An 819-nucleotide genomic window follows, 5' to 3' on the forward strand; every position below is an offset into this window, starting at 1 on the left:
CCTGGTTGGGCGTTTAACGCCCAAAAGGGTAGCATTTTGGGCGTTAAACGCCAGAATGTGCACCATTCTGGGCGTTTAACGCCAGGATGGCTAAAGGGGGAAGATTTTGTTTTCAAATCAGATTTTTTTTAAGTTTTCAAAATCTTTTCAAAATCAAATCTTTTTCAAATCAATTTTTCAATCAAATCTTTTTCAAAATCAATTTCTTTCCATTTTCAAAAATACTTACTACCAACTAATGATTTGATTCAACATTTCAAGTATGTTGCCTTTTCTGTTGAGAAAGGTTTAATGTTTGAATCATATCTTTTCTTGTTAGTCAAGTTTTTAATTTTCAAAATCAAATCTGTTTAAAATGTTTTTCAAATCATATCTTCTCAATCACATCTTTTTAATCAATCATATCTTCTTAACCACATCTTTTTCAAAATAGTTTTCAATCAAATCTTTTTGATTTCTAACTTCAAAATCTTTTTCAAAAATCACTTGATTTCTTTTCCACTTTCATTTTTCGAAAGTTAAGTAATGTTTTTCAAAAATATTTTCAAAATTTTTCACTTAATTTTCGAAAATCACTTCCCTCCTTCTCACATCCTTTTATTTATGGACTAACACTATCCCTTAATGCAAAATTCGAACTCATTCTCCTTTGATAAAGTTCGAATTTTCTACTTCTGTCTTCTACTTTTCTTTTCTTCTGACACCTAAAGGAATCTCTATACTGTGACATAGAGGATTCCCATATTTTTCTTGTTCCCTTCTCTCTCTTATGAGCAGGAGCAAAGACAAAAACATTCTTGTTGAGGCTAATCCTGAACC

Source organism: Arachis duranensis, chromosome 5 (genome assembly GCF_000817695.3).
Source record: "Arachis duranensis cultivar V14167 chromosome 5, aradu.V14167.gnm2.J7QH, whole genome shotgun sequence".
Lineage (NCBI taxonomy): Eukaryota > Viridiplantae > Streptophyta > Magnoliopsida > Fabales > Fabaceae > Arachis > Arachis duranensis.